General features: G+C 39.8%; 1 protein-coding gene across 13 annotated transcripts in view; it reads right to left on the bottom strand.

Annotated features, from left to right (window-relative positions):
- The window catches only part of BNC2 (basonuclin zinc finger protein 2), a 463,421-nt gene that overhangs the window by 138,065 nt on the left and 306,118 nt on the right, over nt 1–19,238 (bottom strand). The window lies entirely within an intron of this gene.

Here is a 19,238-nt window from a genome sequence, read left to right as displayed (position 1 = left end):
ACTTTGAATAAATAGCTTTAAAAAATTAATTTAACGTTTGGGAAAGATAAGGGATTCAGAAGCCTAGGGACTGAAGTCTTCTCTCCCTCCACAGGGCATTTAGACGGCAGGAAAGAGGCATTATCACCCCTGCTCTTCTTCAAGTACAGCTTAACCACTCCTCTTCTGAACAGTGGCTGCTCTGCTTACAGAATCCAGCATCCAGCTTGAGTGGACTCTGCTCCTCCTCCCTTCCCCTTTATCAAACTCCTCGTATCAGACCCTTCACAAAATACACTGCTGTGACCACAGCAAGTATGAAATCCAGGAGGGTTGGGTAGAGGGGGCATAAAGTGAAACCAGACCTGATTTCTGTCCATGTGACTGGCGCCTTGTTATCTACACATTGAATATATGTAGGGGTGTGTACAATGTGTTCTAGGGCCAGGTGTAAAGTTTCACCCCTCTCTCTTCCCACTCCTTAAAAAGGGCTGGCAGTTTTAGAGGATGAAGAGGACTAAACTGTTGAGGGTACAAAGAGAGGTTGTTCAAAGAATTAAAAAAGCACAGGTAGAACAGATAAGGCAGAAGTGTTTCCCTAGATACACTTATGAGACCATCAGAGAGCAAGAGTACTCAAAGGACATTACTGGGGACTTCCCTGGTGGTTCAGTGGTTAAGTATCTGTCTTCCAACACAGGGGATGTAGATTCCATCTGTGGTCTTAGGAAACGAAGATCCCGCATGTCGTGGGGATGCATGTGCTGCAACTACTGAGCCTGTATGCTACAACTAAGACCATGCAGTCATAAATAACTGGACAAATATTTTTTAAGAAAATAAAAGGACATTACTGATTGTTTAGCATGTTCAGAAGTAGGAATTCTGTTGTAAGCCACATAACTAGACAGTAGAAGTCAACAAGTTTTTGTGTAAAGGGCTAGACTGTAAATATTTTAGGTTTATGGGCCTTGCCTCCAGTTTCACAACTACTCACCTCTGCTATTATAGAGAGAAAAGCAAACTTAAACTAATGGGCATGTCTGTGTTCCAATACAATTTTATTTACACAAATAAGTGCCTGGCTTACATTTTGAGTTCTGATATGAAAAATAAAAGGGTGGGCCAAACAGTTAAAAAAGTCAATATTCGATAAGGAAAAAGCTCCTAGTGTGTGATTTAAGCAGCAGTTATCAAGGAGATGAGCCATAGAGGAAGGCTGGAAAAATTAAACTGCCCAGCTTGCTGATGTCAAGTGCAAATTTCAGCATAAACACATCATCAAAGATTATGCTCAAATGTCTTGAATGAAATCAAAACTTTCTGCTTTATAACTGGTGGATGGTATTGAGTCACCAAATTGTCAACAGCTTTAGGGGGATGTCTCCTTGGTCAGCAAAGGGTTAAGTAATGATTTTTAAAATTGTCATAGTAACAGTAAACTGAGAACTGGACTCTGCCTAAGGTTATGCTCTTCCTATGTCTGATTGTGGGGGACTCAAGACTGGAATTCAGGCAGGTTAGACATTTGAGCCAATAGGAATGAAGGAGAAGCAGGGCAAAAACTTGTTCAGCAGGATGGAGTGGGAAAAGATGGTCTCCTACCTTTATGAGGTATGGGCCAACCCTCTGTTAAGACTGTCCTATACCAACTGTTTTGCCAAAATTCCATTTTCAAATGAAATCTTTACCGGAAATTGGACATAAAAATATATGAAAGTGAAGCTACTCTTGGTAAAGCTTGAGTGGACATGAATTTGACAACTTCCCACTATGAGTTACTATCTCTTCCCTTCCTGTTTAAGCATCTCAGTGGGACCCCTAGAGTTCTCAGAAGCACAGTTTGAAAAGAACTTTTCTATACAATGAGATAATATCAACTGTTCCTCCCGCTGTGCTTCCCCTTCATTCTGGGTACGGAAACCACATTTCCCTTCAGGGAGCCCCTCTTCTTGTACACTCAGTACCATTTATTTCATAGAATGGAATATTTCTGAAGCCAGGCCTGGAAAACCAGTACCTCCCAGCTCCTTGGCCACAAAAACCAGTTTAAGAAAGGGCAAGTGACCTAAGTCTGAAGAGCGATATTGAATCCAGGGTTTCAGTTAGAACTGTGGGGAGTTCTCCCTCCTTGAAATCGGTAGTTGTCAAATATGCTTGGGAATGAGAGTCACGAGGAGGACAGGTGGGCTGCAGAATGGCTGGAGAAAGACTAAAGACTGACAACGCTGTTTGAACCAGAAGATACAGTTGCAGAAGACACAGTTATGTTTCAGTTACAGGAGCCAACAAACTCTCTCTCTCTCTTTCTCTCTTCCTATGTCTGCTGGAAGTAGGATTCTGTCATTTGTATCTAAGAGCCTTAACTAAGTCTACTACCTTTTGGGGGTATTCTCTCAGCTAGATAACATGTATTTCAAATAAGCTGTCAGCAGTTCAACTAAAGGTATGTTAGTTCCAGGCCAAATGCAATTCACAATATCTCCAGTGACTGGAATGAAGGTATCCCTAACAATTTTATATCTCACACAAATTTGCCAAGGCTGACGGACACCATCAACAACATTAATAAATAAAAATAATTGTTGTATGGTGGGAGGAGTAAAGGAAATGACCATTTAAGTACTAACTAAATGTCAGGCAGGCATCATTCTAAGGTCACAATGATCTTGTTTAATCCTTTAAAAAGATTAAGAACACAAGACATTACTGCCTACAAGTTCCTTGAGGGTCAGTAACTGGCCTAAGGTCACTTAGTTATTTCTCCCCAGAAATTCTATTGCTACTGCATGTTCAGATAAACAGTCAATAAGCAACTCTAGTAACCTGCAAGTCTTCATCATGCTGGAAGTCCCTAACTGCCAGCAGTCTGGGCTTCCTGCCCATCACTCTGCTGAAGCAAGCATTTCAAAGGTCACCAACACCTGCCTTCCTACAAAATCCGATCGCTTTTCCCTTCATTATTCTCCATGATCTCACCATCGCAGCTGACCTTATTGATCACCACTCCTCCTAACGCGCTCTCCTCCTTCATTCATGCATACATGCATTTACTCACTGGCACTTAACAACTCATCCCCAAGGCAGGCGCTGCATGCAGATGCTCTCGTCGTCTATGCTATAAAAAAGATGTGATGAAGTACTGACGGACACAGAAGAAAGGGCGACTCGGCAGGGGAGGCACAGTCTTATAAGATACTGGCAAGCAAGAAAGGAGGGTGGCAGTCCAGGTAGATGGAACTAAGGCAGGGATTCTCAAACACTGTGTGTCTCAGAATCAGCTAAAAGGGCTTGTTAAAACATAGATCAGATCACTGGGCCACCCTCCCCCGGAGTTTCTGATTCATTGGGTCAGGGGTGGGGGCCAAGAAATGGAATTTCTAACAAGCCTCCACAAGACACTGATCCTGCTGGCCAAGGACCATACTTTGAGAACCACAGCCCTAATGAGATGTGTTTAAGAGAAATGAATATCCAGTGGATGTGTCAAACCTGCGGCCAACAAGTGGAAGATGGATACAGAAAAGTCAGACAAGCAGTCTGAAAGAAACCTTAACACTGCAAGCCAAAACCTCTGGAAAGGTTATAATTTTATTTCTGGTTAATAGGATATAGAAAATACTAAATATTTCATAAGATTAAAATGACATAATTTTAGATGTAAAACTCCGATGAGAGTCCAGAGGTTTATTTAAAGGAACAGTTGTCAGCTGGGGCAACTTGGCTCACAGCCACAACCCCTAAAGAAGAGGGTTGAAAGGGAGATGGTCGAGGTTCATTTGAAAAACTACTGGGACTTCCCTGGTGGCTCAGGGGTTGAGAATTGGCCATGCAATGCAGGGGACGTGAGTCCCATCCCTAGTGCAGGAACTGAGATCCCACAGGCCATGAGGCAACTAAGCTGGGTGCCTTTTAACTACCGAGCCCAAGTGCTCTGGATCCCACATGCCACAACTAGAGAGAAGCCTGCGCACTGCAACTACAGCTCCTGCATGCCGCAATGAAGATCCTGCGTGCCACAACTATGACTGGATACAGTCAAATAAATAAATAATACTTTTTTAAAAAAGAAAAATTACCACCATATTCTGATATACACCCCTAACACATACACATCACTGAAAACCAAAGAGATGAGTCAGAGGGCAAGATGACCGAGAGCTAAGTGAACAGGATAGGAAATGTTTGCAATGCTCTACTGTGAGATGCCTTGACGCGCGCGTGTGTGTGTATGTTTGTGTGTGTGTGTGTTAGTCGCTGAATTGTGTCTGACTCTGCGATCCCAAGGACTGTAGCCCGCTAAGCTCTTCTCCAGGCAAGACTACTGAAGTGGATAGCCATTCCTTTCTCCAGGATCTTCCCAAACCAGGGATCAAACTCATGTCTCTTCTGCACTGCAGGCAGATTCTTTACCATTTGAGCCACCAGGGAAGCCCCTGGACTTCAAATGATGATCTGCATAAACCTGGGGTATGCATGGGCCTTTCAGAGATATGCAGACACATGGACTCAGCTTCCAGATCCTGAAATCCCATATTTAGTCTTTCCCAAAATGAATTCCCCTGAGAACAGACCTGCCTGTCCATGGAGACTGTTGTTTAGTCGCTCAGTCATGTCTGACTCATTGCAATGCCATGGACTGTAACCCACCAGGCTCCTCAGTCCATGAGATTTCCCAGACAAGATTACTGGAGTGGGTTGCCATTTCCTTCTCCAGGGGATCTTCCCAACCCAGGGATCAAACCCACGTCACCTGTATTGGCAGGTGGATTCTTTACTATTGAAATGCCAGGGAAGCCCATCCATGCAGATTATCTACCCTCAATCCTCCTTTGAAAACTATACCCTTTCTTCTTGACCAAATAAAGGCACACTCTGCCTTGACTTAGTCAGTGCACTGGCCTAGGGTGTAAAGCTCTCCTGGGTGCCAAAATAATGGCCAATTTGAACTGCTTTGTGAAGCCTTGTTTAATGATTAATAGAAGCACCAAGAACCTAGGCAAGGGCCCTCTTTTCCTGATTATGAAAGTAAAGGGTAACTAGAACCTGATATTTGGGTCTATGCTGAAATATTCAGAATTCAGACATTATGTAAAATGGGGCAACAGGCATGCAGTCACCTCTTGAATTCTTATATATGATAATGTATCACTTTTTAGAAAGTATCCTATGAGAGCAAAGCAAAAATGTGCAATGCTGAAAATGACTTTTCCCTCCATTCTTTTCAATTATTCCTGATACTCACCCCCAGGAGGTGTCACCACCTGGGAAGTAAAGCCCCCAAGCACATGTGATGCCCACTCTTTTAAATTCAGTTTGAATATTTTCTCAGACCTATGAAATTTGTTAGCTACACTGAATAAAACCTGTGGATATGAATTTTACATGATGTCTTTCAGAAACAATGTTTATTATTTAATAAGGTAATTACTACCCATTTAATCAAGTACTATCAAAATATTTATTTTCATTATGATTAAGCACCATTTGCATCTTATAAAGTTTTGAATATTTCTACATCCTCTTAATAGAGATAAAATTACAATAAACTATGATCTAAATGCCAAAGCACTTCATTTTAAGCAATATATAACTCCTTTCATTAAATACATTATAAATTTGACCATATTTTTATAAAATATGAGTCTTATCTATCTTGTTCCTCAAGTCTAACACCAGACAGTGATACACAGATGAAACCAACTGCATTATCAAAGTAATATTTTGAATTTTAACATATTCCTCACTTCATAAAAAAAGTTATACTTTATAGCACATCATTAGTAATTAAGTAATGAGAAATAGCATTTCTATTGTATACTTGGTAAGTTAACTTTATTAGCTCCACATTTTATTCTGGACTGTTTAACAAACTATCCTGTGACATGCAGCCCATAATTTATTGATTCTTATTAATATTTCTCAAAATGTATATTAAGACATTCATTTGAATTGAAATGTGAGTTCATTTTTTTTCAATGATAATTAAATCTGATTTGGCAGCCTGATTTGACCATGAGCACTGGTGGAAATTTTCATCAATTATGATAGTTAAATCTGCAGTAACAAAAGTATCTCCTTTAAAAAAAAAGATATATTGCAGAAGTCATTTGAATAACATAGTATTTTTTTTCTCAATCTTTATGGTGTATACAATAAAAAATGATATGCCTCTAAATGAAATATACATGGCTAAATTTATGAACAGGAATTCATCATGTCTTGTTAGTACAGAAATTGAGAAAGTAAATGACTAACAACGTCTGAGTAACAAGGTGGATGACTTGCATTTCTTCTCTCTTAACAAAACTAACTGATCACTCTGTGATTGTTGGCACATTATCTGAAATGATTCCTAAGAACCGAATGACAATGTGATAGTTTCCAGTCGCACCTATTCATGTGAAGAGGTGCCCAAGCACTTAGATCTGCAAAACTGGGAAAGGAATTGAGAGTGTACATTTTCTCTTTCTTACAATAAGATCTATTCATTTACTGACACATGAACTAATCGGGGAAGAAAACAATTCATTGCCCTATCCATTTTTTGGCAGATGCATTTCTGACAAAAATTCACTTTACATTTACTAAGTCAGGAAAATTTGTAATACTTATGTTACTTTGATCTTATTCCTCTTCATGATCAAAACTAAACAATAAAATTTCCGTTTATAGATATATTATCTTACTTTTTAAATTTTCCCTGCAGGCATGAATGATAAAAGACTTTCCAATGAACATATGATTTCATTTTTGGTAATAAATGTTATTTGGAGACGGTGAACTGGAAACAAGAGTTAAGGAGAAAAAACAATGACTGAGAGCAATGACTTAAAGTTCCCGATGTTTAAAGAGTGCTCATGGTCCTCCAGACTGAGAACAGAGTTTCTAAAGCCAGACACCAAGGGTCCAAATGTTAGCTGTGCCACCAACTTGCTTATGACCTTGGCAAGATACTTAATATATGAAAATATTAGGATGGCTTTTTCAAAATTCTTTTGGGGGCAAGCAAGCCAATAGCATGAAGACTGCTACCATAGTACAAGGAGAAAGAAAAAGAGAACAAAGAATTGAGACCAAGCTAACAAGTATGGGGAAGAAAACAGATACTTGAAGTGAAGATGAGTCAGAGTTACAGGATGACTGAGATTTTTGAGTCTGGAGGATTTGGACGGGAAATCAACTGAGATGTCTGGGATCCATCAGGATTCCAGAGGCACCACCTCTTCAGCTGTCCACCTGTGGTCATCCGCCTCTAGCAATCCAACTACTCATGCACTACACAGGCCACCCCTAACCTGTAAGTTGAGTTCTACCCAAGCTCTGCCCTAAACTCCAAACATGTCCTTGACCTCTTTACTGTGAAAGGGAAGCCTAAGAAACTCTGCCAAAATGCTTGAAAATCAAACCTTTCCTGTTGTATTTTTTTTTTTAATGAAGATGTCATAGATGCTCAATGAAAAAAATATTAATTCAAGAAAAACAAGCAGAAGACAACATACGTAATCCCATCAACCAAAGGCACTATTTGCCTACACGGTGACGTAGCTGCATCTATTTTCTTCAATCCATAATTCTATATTGTTGTTGTTGTTCAATCTTTCAGTTGTGTCTGACTCTTTTCGACCCTATGGACTGCAGCACGCCAGGCTTCCCTGTCCTTCACCATCTCTTGGAGTTTGCTCCAACTCATGTCCATCTACTAGGTGATGCCATCCAACCATCTCCTCCTGCCTTCAATCTTTCCCAGAATCAGAGTCTTTCCCAACAAGTCAGTTCTTTGCATCAGGTAGCCAAAGTACTGGAGTTTCAACTTCAGCATCACTTCTTCCAATGAATGTTCAGGGCTGATTTCTTTAGGATTGACTGGTTTGATCTCCTTGCAGTCCAAGGGACTCTCAAGAGCCTTCTCCAACACCACAGTTCAAAATCTTTTGGCACTCAGCCTTCTTTATGGTCCAACTATATAATTCTATATAGTTGAGGTTATGCTAGAGTTAAAAATTTCTATTTTGTTGTTGCTTTTCCATTGAATTTTACACATCACGAACATTCAAAATGAGTGCCTGTGAATGTTTCCACTGCAGCTCCCCAGGATCTATCCCTCCTCTCTGGACTAACTTCTACCACTGTAGTACAGACTTTTAGACTCTCCTAAGACCACTAGTGAAAGTGATTTCTGGCTGGTCTGGTGTGGTGTGGCCTGCCCCTGTTCTCTCTGGCCTAACAGTCAGTTTTCAAGTCAGTATTCTCAAAAGATGTTTTGCTCTTTAACATTCCTCTGAAAACAGTGGGGGAAGGTAATTATGGCAGTTTAGGAAGTGAGGTGGGGCTGCTAGCTGAGCAGGCACTGACTAAAGTTGCATAATTTATTCCCTTTCCTACAACTTCAAGTATTATTTGGGGGCATCCAATGGATTCCTAGGTAAAATCAGTATGAGATTTAGTGTATTAAAGAAAACAAGCTTAATATCAAGGTGCAGAGACTGGATTGTAATGAATAGACATTATGAGAATCATAGTACAGATCACTAAGTTTGTGATCCATGTGCGAGATTTAGGGTCTTCTAGCTATAGGAAAAGATACGGTAGAGCCCGTCGTCCTCCATATCAATGGGTACTGATCCATGGACTCAACCAATTATAGATGGAAAATATCCACATACAAAATATTCCATAAATTTCCAAAAGGCAAAACCTGAATTTTCCATACTCTAAGACTGCGTACACAGCATTTACATTACACTTACAATGATTTACATTGCATTAGGTATTACAAGTAATCAAGAGATAATGAAAATATATGGCAGATGTGGGAGGATGTGCATAGGTTATATACAAATACTACAGCATTTTATATAAGGGACTTGAGCATCTATGGATTCTGATATCTGTACAGGTCCTGGAACCAAATCCCTTTGGATACCAAGGACAAGTGTATCGACTTTGAAAGGGGGTCAAAGAACAGCAAACACAATAATATTATAAGGGCATCTACAAAGAAAAGACTATTTTTTGTTTTGTAAAAGGTCTGGAGGAAAAGAGAAAAAGCAAACAAGTAAATTAACCTCTTTTTAGTATACAGAATTTTATTGGGAAAAAGAATAGGTTAACCGCACAATATGGATGTGTGTGTGTGCTAAGTTGCTTCAGTTGCGTTCGACTCCTTGCTACCCTAAGGACCATAGCCTGCCAGGCTTCTCTGTCCATGGGGTTCAATATGCATTCTAGTTAAAAAAGAGGGGGGGGGGGTAGAAATTCATACTATAAGAGCTTCTTAAAATGTGAATTAGGTTACTGAGGAAAAATAATTTACCTGGATTTCTTTAAAATGCCAGAAACAGAAGCTTAAACTGGTAATTTTCTGGCTATAAGACAAAGGAAAAGTTAAGGCCTGGATATAATTTCAATCAACACTTTGATAGAATCTATAGCTTTTGAAAGGAAAGTAGTGGCTAAGCCACAAGATACATAAGTCAGTGTGAAGAAAACTCATTTCTGACAAGAACAGAATCACCATAAGGACAACAGCTGGCATATTTGTGGTTCATTAATGTAAGTATGTAATGTAAACGTAAAATAAGTATAAAATGTAATGCAAAATATGTAATAAAGGTGAAGTAATATATACTTTTAACTACATTGCTAACTTAAAGAACAAAGTAATGCCCTTTATAAAATTCAGTTTTCAAATGTATAAAATAGTACTGGTAGTGTGTGAGGGGTGGTTATAAAAGAACTTGCATCTATCAAATGAAATGTGAATAACTATTTTTTTTATTTCAATTTTTAATAACAGGAATTACTCCCCAAACCTTCAAATAAATTAAAATAAATGTAAACCTGTAATTCTACAGACTTCACTTCCAATATTTTCTGTGAAGGTCATAGAAATAAGAACATATTCAGATACTTTTTTTTTCTTAATGTTGGAGTATAAAAGTGCTTTTCACTGATCCTAGAAAATTGGCTCTCAGTGATAGTTTATAGTTCTTAGTTTTCCACAACTTTTTTAAAACATAACTTTCTTTAAAAGCCAAATTCAAGTGACTTAGGTGGTTTCCACAGGAATATGCTCGAACACTTCAGGCCCTGATGTCCAGTAGACTCCATCAAATAGCTGTTCGGGCACGGTGGTGTGAAGCTTATAGCTATTCAATAAAATGAAAAGCGAGCCAAATGGAATGATTTTTCAAAGCCACCTACTTCGCAGAGTAAAACAATTAAAAATTTGTATGAAAACAGTCTAAAAGAAAGCCTTCTATTTCACTATTTCCAGTCCTGTCCTGGATATTTTTAAATTTTCAAATATTAATTTGAAGCAATTTTACAAGTGAAAAAAAATTAAAGAAGCCTTATTCTTTGATTTTGGGAGAAAGCCAAGTGAGCCCTAAATTGCAAAGTTAATTGTTTTGAGAACTCCAGTCTCTTGCCCCAACTCCCCTTAGGATCCAAATTATAATAGCATCAAGTGGTCAGCTTTTAGGAGCTCTGGGTCCTAGAATACTATTTTAATCTCTAAGAGGTTAACATTTCAATGTGTCTTTAAAGGGCTGTTTTACGGAATTCTTTCCACAATTACTTTAAGAGTCAAATAAAAACAGCTGTTAGCAACAGAATTTTATTAGGGCAATTTCTGGGGTCAGATTTTTTAAGTTTTGATTACTTATAATCAGAATATTGTTCCCTTTCCTACTTCAAGTACCCAGACCATAACCTCTGAATTTATGAGGGTGGGTGGTTCTTCATTGTTGCTAATATGACCAATAATTTCCAATTATACCACACTTTATAATATGCACACTATACCCAATATAATGATATGTCATTTCAATGTAGCTAGCCCATGAACTTCTACAGGTTTAATGGCATTTTGCGTATTTAGAATTTCATCATAAAGGGGCCCTTTGGAATCATTAGAACATCAATCCTTTCCCATTATAAGACTCAGCTTTCTTACTAGGCAAGAACATCAGAGTGCAAGGCAAAGGCTTAACCTACCATAGGTTGTAAGCCAGTTCCTAGTAATAGCTGTCACACTGGAGGAGAACAGTAATAAATGGCAATGATGACATATTAAAAAACTTTTCAGTGAATCAGGTGATCGATGAGGAAGGTGGACCACAACTGTTACTGATAAAAACTCCTTATGACTTGAAGTAATATTTAGATCTGCACATTTTACCCACTACTTTGGGGGGAAAGAAGTGTGTAATTGGGAGCAAATTAAGTACAAAATAACTCATGTTCCCTTTAAGTCACAACTTTCTAACTCTATCTGTCAAGGTTGAATTAATTAGGATATTTAATATCAAAGAAAGAGAAGACTGGCTTTTAGAATTTTTTTTTAAGGAAAGAAGAAAAGGAATGATATGGAGCTGAGAGAGTTGATCCCCAAGCCTGGTGATAAAAACTGTCAGTCCTTATATGTGAAAGGCTTATTTTTTTTACTTGAACAAATAGCGTGTCAGTGTTTTTAGGTCAAAAGAAGAAGAAGAAGAAGAAAAAAAAAGACAACTCTACTGAGCCACCATAAACCCTGATTAACATTACTATACCCTGTATGCCTTATGTGAAGAGTCCTTGATTTTTTTTTTTTCTCGTAATACATGAGGGATAAGTAGATGAATACTCTTATGGTCCATTAGGAAAGTGAACCTACACTGTAGGGAGGAAAGGGGGACAGAGGGAGTTCCAATGAGCCCCAACTGTCCTACGGATTTTAATTGCTCCCTATTTGACATGCAGCTTTGAGTGTATATGGATATGCGCACACACACACACTCACAATTAGTCCAGAGTAGAATCTGAGCTCCACTTGAGACTATATAGGTAATATTTCAAACTGATTGGCATTTGCCCCCCGGTGGCCTTATGAATAATACAGTCCTCACAACAGACTTTGGAAATCATTAAAGTCTGACTGAGGCACATGTAGTAGACTATCAAGGCCGTTATTCAGAAGCTCACTCTCTCAGCTAGGAGACTAAGCAGATCCTTGGCTGTACTTCTCTTCCTTCTTCCTTTCCCTCCCAGGGCCCACTTTTGGGGGTATGTCTCTCCTCATCTGCATCTCCATGAGCAGGTGGTTAAGCAGAAAGAAATGCAATCTGCAAGCTTGACAGCAAGTCTAGGAAGACATCGAATAACTGAATCTGCCTACTATGATCAGGTTTGGGGATTACTATTATTCCTGCTGTTGTTCTATCCAGTCTCTAGTCACCAAGGAGAGCTGAGAGCTGACTACACAGAACCCTGCTTTATATAATTCACATATCAATGAATTAAATGCACACTGACTACAAAAGTTACTTTAAAAGTAACTACTGAAATAAGCATATTTTGTTTGCTGAATATCCTTCTATTTAACAAACAAACAAAAAAATTAATTCTGTAAGAAAATAATCACCCTACTCCCAATTTATTAACTTTAAAGACTTAATTTTCCTGAAGTAGCATAGATCTGTATCAGAAACTTCATTATGGAAATATTGCAAAAGCAAGTCATATTTATTTTTGGTAGAATATGCACTTTAAACTCTACCACAGCAGTGAAGAAGTATTTCAAAACCTAGAGAGAACAGTGATACAAAAGCCAGCACTTGGTAGAAAACACCTAAAAGAAAGAAATTATTATATTCAGTCTTTTTTTAATGAACGTCACCTTTGTGTCACAAGTATTTTTCCTTCCCTCTCCCAGTAAGTCAGTCTGAAATCTCACTCTAAATCTATAAGCAATCTCTCTTTCCCCCACTGTAATCCCTTGAAACCTGGGCTATCACACACACTTTTGACACTGACGTGTGTTTTCTTCTGGATTGCTGGATTTGCTTAATGCATATATCAAGTATCAAACTGCTTTGCATCAGTGACTGGCGGGATAAAAGACCTCTCTATAAAGATTTGCTCATAAAAAAGGGCTAAGAAGGCTGTCTTAGGAAAAGGCTAAACTAACCAATTTTTAAATGCATGAGCAGAAAATGTTAAGGACTAAAGCAATGCTTGCCGATTTTTTCACTAATATCATCGATGTATGGCTGAGCAGAGAGGATGGCCTTAAAAGTTCCTATCCCATTTGCTATCAGTTGGCTCTTTGACACCTGAGTTATCAACAAGGCAAAATAGCATTCAGAGTTTAAGCCACTTGCAAAGTGAAACTATTTTCTACCATCACAAATATTTCATGGAGACCAACTTTTGAGAAAAATAAGTCTCCTGAAATGACATGAAGAAGGAAACAAATGGTTAGTCAGGTGAATCCTGGTTACCAAATTCATAAGAATGACTCTAATGTCTAATTAGAAGGCAAGGTTTATTCATCAGGATCAACAGGCACAATTTTTTTAAAGATCCAAAATTTCAAGTGCAGCCATTGTTCCTGTAGATATTTTACTGTATTTAAAAACCAGTAATAGAAAACACTTGCCAAGTTCATTTAGTCTCTGACTGAGGCACACATATGTGATCTCCTAATTTACAGCTTGCACGTACAGATGTTCACACTTAGTAAAAGGGCTTCTTAATAGCTTTTTTTTAATTAAAAGTGTGTTGATAATAGGTGTTTTAAACATATCCAAACAACAAAGCTGAACTGACAAATGCCTGTCTTCATGTCTCACATGGAGGCAAGATTTTATGAGAGAAATGACTATGATTCAGTCACATGTCTATATGATAAATGTTACCCCCCCCCCAAACCTCCAAATGAAATCTTTCATTAATTTTTTTCTCTATGATCTGTTTCCAAGTCGCAAATGTTAGATTGCTACTAGGTTTATGTAGCCGAAAGCAGAACCACACAGCCGTTGCTGGCTGCCTGCAGTTTTTTTCCCCTTGCAAAACTTTGAACCCCATCCAGCTTTGACACACTGCCTCTTCAGTTAATAACTATCAAGTTTCCCCTTGTCTCCTGTCTACTTTTCTTTGAGGCAATTGCGCACTCAGCACCCCGAGATAATAACACACATCTATAAGATAAAAGCAATGGCATTAATGTAATTGTCTGCCTCTCTCTCTTTAGCCTAATCTTTTTTTCCTTCAGTTTTGACTGCCTATGTGACACCTGTTTTTGTCTCCTCTGATCCCACGACAGGTTTTCCGCTGACAAGGTTTTTGCCTGACAGAGATTCTGCAGACAAGAACATAATAAAATATGAAGAACTGCTTGTCAGAGTTTCTGCCAATGCTCATATGAAATAAAGGAAAAAAAATGACTCTTTTTTTTTTTTTATTTTATAAGGGGCCCTGTGATGGTCGCATTTGGCCCGTCAGGAAAAAGACCTCCCTGGCCAGATTCTCCAAGCCAAACAGGTGTTTTCTTTTATGTGAGAGGCTGATTTGTTTTTTAATTTTTACTGATAGTGGAAAACATGAACAGCCAGAAGCGGGGGAGGGGAGAATTTCTTACCCTCAGATTTTTGCAGGCAAAGGAGTATTGGAGAGCTACTAAATAAAAAGTGAAAAATATTTAGCTCAAGACGGATCTTCTGAATAAAACAAAAATGCCAATATCTGTTAATGAGCAAACAAATTTAACTTCTCTAAAATTTACTTCTTGGTTGGGTAGGCTACTGAAACCTTCCACGTACCTTTCACTTAAAGACGCACAGAGGAACAAAGAAGAGTAAGGACTGATAAAGAAACACAAAAACAGAACTAAAGGCAGGGTGGGGTGGTTTGCAAGCTGTGCTTGAGGCTGCTGGGAAATAAACTGGCAACCAGAAATCAGAGACTTTTAGGTACATGCAGGAGATTCCCATAATCCTTCGTGCCATGTGCTACCTCACTCCCTCACGTGGGGGATGCTACAGTGGGTATCAGCACCCAGAGATGAGGAAGTGTTTTTCCTGAGGTCCCAAGCTAGTGGAGGGGTTGGTATTATAGAAACTAACCTTCTGGTCTCAGTGAAATATACTGATACCATACAGAACTCATACCTTTTTTTTTTTTTTTTTTAATTTTTATTATTATTTTTTTTTCCAGTGGGTTTTGTCATACATTGCTATGAATCAGCCATGGATTTACATGTATTCCCAATCCCGATCCCCCCTCCCACCTCCCTCTCCACCCGATTCCTCTGGGTCTTCCCAGTGCACCAGGCCGGAGCACTTGTCTCGTGCATCCCACCTGGGCTGGTGATCTGTTTCACCATAGTTAGTATACATGCTGTTCTTTTGAAATATCCCACCCTCACATTCTCCCACAGAGTAGAACTCATACCTTTAAATTGTGGTGCTAGAGAAGACTCCTGAGAGTCTCCTGGACAGCAAGGAGATGAATCCAGTCAATCTGAAGGGAAATCAACCCTGAATACTCATTGGAAAGACTGATGCTGAAGCTGAAGCTCCAGTATTTTGGTCATCAGATGTGGGGAGCCGACTGATTGGAAAAGTCCCTGATGCTGAGAAAGACTGAGGGCAGGAGAAGAGTGCATAAGGGGATGAGATGGCTGGATGGCATCACCGATGCAATGGACAGGAACTTGGGCAGACTTCGGGAGATGATGACAGACAGGGAGGCCTGGCATGCTGCAGTCCATAGGGTCACAAAGAGCTGGACGTGACTGGGCGACTGAACAGCAGTAACAATACAGAAGGCAAGACTTAATTGCTTCTGGGGGCACGGAGGTCCAGCTTCCCTGATGACCAGGGCAGAGGGAAGGGCAAACATCAACAGCCCAGCACATGTGTGAGCACAGAGGACTGAGTGAAGGAAGGACAGGAGCCGGGATAGGGAATGTTAGGATTCTCACACCGATTTTAACGACGCTACCAGCAAACCAGGTTAACCAAACATGCTCTCACACTGAGATCCACAACAGCCATGCCTAACAGAAACAATTCAAGTCGCATATGTAATTTTAAATCTCTCTCAGTGCTACTTCAGTCATGTCTGACTCTTCGCAACCTTATGGACTATAGCCTGCCAGGCTTCTCTGTCCATGGGATTCCCCAAGCAAGAATACTGGAATGGGTTGCCACTTCCTTCTCCAGAGGATCTTTCTGAACCAGGGATCGAACCCACGCTCGTATGTCTCCTACAATGGCAGGTGGGTTCTTTACCACTAGTGCCACCTGGGAAGCCAATCTCATTTAAAAAGCAAACAATGAACAATGAAACTAATTTTTCAAAAATATTTTCTATTTAGCCCAATGCATAAAATATTTCACCAATATGTAGACCACTTACTTAACTTGTATGCAGAGTGTATCATGCAAAATGCCGGGCTGGATGAAGCACAAGCTGGAATCAAGACCACCGGGAGAAATATCAGATATGCAGATGACACCACATTTATGGCAGAAACTGAAGAGGAACTAAAGAGCCTCTTGATGAAGGTGAAAGAGGAGAGTGAAAAAGCTGGCTTAAAACTCAACATTCAAAAAACAAGAAGATCATGGCGTCTGGTCCCATCACTTCATGGCAAATAGATGCGGAAACAATGGAAACAGTGACAGACTTTATTTTCTTGCACTCCAAAATCACTGCAGATGGTGACTGCAGCCATGAAATTAAAAGACACTTGCTCCTTGAAAGAAAAGCTATGACCAACCTAGACAGCATATTAAAAAGCAGAGACATTACTTTGCCAACAAAGGTCCATATAGTCAAAGCTGTGATTTTTTCAGTAGTCATGTATGGATGTCAGAGTTGGATCATAAAGACGGCTGAGTGCCGAAGAGTTGATGCTTTTGAAATGTGGTGTTGGAGAAGACTCTTGGGAGTCCTTTGGACTGCGAGATCAAACCAGTCAGTTCTAAAGGAAATCAATCCTGAAGTATCATTGGAAGGACTGATGCTGAAGCTGAAGCTCCAATCCTTTGGCCACCTGATGCGAAGAGACGACTCATTTGAAAAGACCCTGATGCTGGGAAAGATTGAAGGCAGGAGGAGAAGGAGACGACAGAGGATGAGATGGTTAGACAACATCACGGACTCAACAGGACATGAGTTTGAGCAAGCTCTGGGCGATGGTGAGGGACAAGGAAGCCTGGTGTGCTGCAGTCCATGCGATTGCAAAGAGTCAGACACAATTGAGCAACTGAACAACAGCAGCAAGTAGACCACATAAAGACCATTTTCATCGAGTTATTTTACATTCTTTTTTTCTAAGATTAAATCTCTAAATTTCAGTGTACACTTTATACTTACAGCATACCTCAGTTGGGACTAACCACATCTCAAGTGCTCAGTTTGAAATTAGTGGCTTCCTTTTTAGACACCCAGGTCTAGCGTTGCCTTGTGTTCCTTGACCAATTGAACTTAAGGCCCCAAAAAGCTCTTCTTTCAATTAAATGTGTTTGCACTTGATTTTGTAGGATCACCAGACCATACAAGCAGGCTGGGAGATCTTGAGGCCAAAGGAGGGATTTTATTGCGTATCAAGAAACACAGTCTGGATTTGGAACCAGTCTGTTGTTCCATGTCTAGTTCTGTTGCTTCCTGACTTGTATTGTATAGAAAATATTTAAAAGAATTATGGCCATAATTGGATAGATTTGTAAGCAATCTGTTGAGAAGCCCAGTAGTAAGTTTCCTCTCTCCTAAAGGAGATCAGTCCTAAGTGTTCATTGGAAGGACTGATGTTGAAGCTGAAACTCTAATACTTTGGCCACCTGATGCGAAGAGCTGACTCATTTGAAAAGACCCTGATGCTGGGAAAGATTGAGGGCAGGAGGAGAAGGGGACGACAGAGAATGAGATGGTTAGATGGCATCACCAACTCAATGGATGTGAGTTTTGGTAAACTCCAGCAGTTGGTGATGGACAGGGAGGCCTGGCGTGCTGCAGTCCATGGGGTCGCAAAGAGTAGGACACAACTGAGCGACTGAACTGAATTGATACAATACCTTGGGCTTCCCTGGTGGCTCGGTGGTAAAGAATCTGCCTGACAATGCAGGAAGGTGGGTTCAATCCCTGGGTCGGGAAGATCTCCTGGAGAAGAAAATGGCAACCCACTCTAGTATCCTTTTGTCCGGGAAATCCCATGGACTTCTCTGTCCTGGTGGGTTGTAAGTCCAAGGGATCGCAAAGAGTCAGACAAGACTTAGCAACTAAACAACAACAAATACAATACTTTGGGTATATGCTCACTAATGACAGATTAACTCACGCTTCTGAAGAGTTACAGATTTCTACCCTCCTGAAAGGCAAACCCTGGTGAGGAATGAGTCGCACAGACAACATTTTATGCCTCCCAGAATACAAGTCAGAATTTCTCTAAACACCACAAATATCTCATCCAGTGATTTTACTGTTCAAGTGCAGGGCTGAGGGGTGGAGGATGGGTATGGGGGGGCGGGGACCCACACGAGAAGAAGTCCTCACTATGACACAATAGGAGGAGGAAGAACAGTTGAGAGTTTTGCTGAGGCATCCTAGATTCTTATGACCCAGAAGCATCTCCTCATTATCTGAACAGAGCATCCTGAGTAAAATGAGAGGAGCTGAGTATGTTTCATTTATAACCCCTTCAATTTGTGTTCTGCTTAACCTGCTGAACTCCAGTTAATTAAGATGTTCCTATAAACAATTAAGCTTCCTGTAGGATCGTTAGCAAGATATAAAAATTTATGATGTAATAAAGTGCAATAAAATGATAAAGTAGTTAGCCCATCAAAGCACTTCACATGCAAGAATACAGGTATGAAAATAGGCAAAAGTAGCCTTTCATCATGCCTAAAATTCATTTCCTTCTGGTTTTTGGATTTTCAACAAATAAGCAATCCTATAGTTCAGTTCAACTGATGCGCAGTTCTTAAAATATGGGAAAAAAAAAGTGTTTCAGACTTCTATTCAAGTAAGGGCTCACATGACACTTTAGGAGAAATGGACAATATGAAGCTAAATTGGATTTGCTGGAGAATACAAGATCACCCTGGCAAAACTGGGCCCTACAACCAAAGAAACTGATGACCTTCCTCTAGCACTGGGCACCAGAGAAAACCTGCATGGGGCCCTAGAGAGTATCATTACTGTTCAGTCCACTTTTTCATTTAATCCTCCCTCGAAACATCACTGTGCTATTCAGGTAGATTCCTATTATTATCTGAGTTTACAGATGAAAAGAACTGGGGCTTACTAAATAGAGACAGAGATGGGATTCGAAAGCTGGCCTGAATACACTCAACTTTTAACCCCATCAACCACCATAAAACATGTCTGTTGTGTCGTCAAGGTTGACATTTTACTACTGTAAGAACTTAGAAACAACTAACACTTAGTAAGTAGATTATCTCATTTAATATCAGAAAGAACCC

The sequence above is a fragment of the Dama dama genome, chromosome 29 (genome assembly GCF_033118175.1).
Source record: "Dama dama isolate Ldn47 chromosome 29, ASM3311817v1, whole genome shotgun sequence".
NCBI lineage: Eukaryota > Metazoa > Chordata > Mammalia > Artiodactyla > Cervidae > Dama > Dama dama.
The sequence above is the reverse complement of the archived record's forward strand: the minus strand, read 5'-3'. Positions and strand labels throughout refer to the sequence as shown.